We start from the raw sequence: 876 nt of genomic DNA on the forward strand, positions 1-876 counted from the left end.
ATTAGATGTGGGGTATGAAGGAAATAGTAACACGGAGACAAGTCGTTGATGATTATGTATGCAACTGGGTGGTATCACTTAGAGGAAGGGGGCTGATGGGAGGAGCAGCTTTTGAGGGAATATCAGGACTTTGGTTTGCTATGTTAGATGCCCTTTAGGTATCTAAGTGTCTGTCCAGTGCTCAGACTGTACTTTCTATCCAAAGGTATCCAAAGCCACTTTAGATGCAAAATGTTTAAAGTTGACCTTTGCTGCTGCCAGAATTATAGCCACTGTGGGCAGTCTGCAGTATGGCATCTTAGGTTTCTGAGGAAGAAACTAGAATACACAAAGGGGGAAATAAGTGTACAATTGCATAATGTAGATTTCATATTTAATTTTATGGGAAAAGCAATAATTAGTTGGCTTTTGGTTTTCAATGGAAATAGCCACTCCTTGGGAAATAATTACGCTAATTTCAATTTGTTTTACTTTAAATCATTCTGTGATGAAAGCAGTTAGGAAAAAAGGTCTGCAGAATGGAAGGAGTGCCACGTCAGAGGTATATAACATGTTTTAATTCTCACGGAAGAATTTCTCTTTAACGGCTTGTTTTTCTTTCCTTCTTAAAAGAAAATTATCAGGGTACTTTCTGCCATCTTAAAACTAAGTTTTTATTCAAATGAAATGGCTCTTCTGTTTTTGAAAATGTTGTGTGATGCTTTAATTTAGCTTCCCAGAAATGCAGATTGAAGACCTTTTATTAACTTAAAATATCTTAATTTGCAATGAAGATCAAACCCTCCTCGATTACCTGTAACTTAAGTGGCATATGTATCATTTCTGTCTCAGTACCAGTGGATAACTTCTCCATCGGTGAAGGAACCATCCAAAGCT

The sequence above is a fragment of the Physeter macrocephalus genome, chromosome 12 (assembly GCF_002837175.3).
Source record: "Physeter macrocephalus isolate SW-GA chromosome 12, ASM283717v5, whole genome shotgun sequence".
Lineage (NCBI taxonomy): Eukaryota > Metazoa > Chordata > Mammalia > Artiodactyla > Physeteridae > Physeter > Physeter macrocephalus.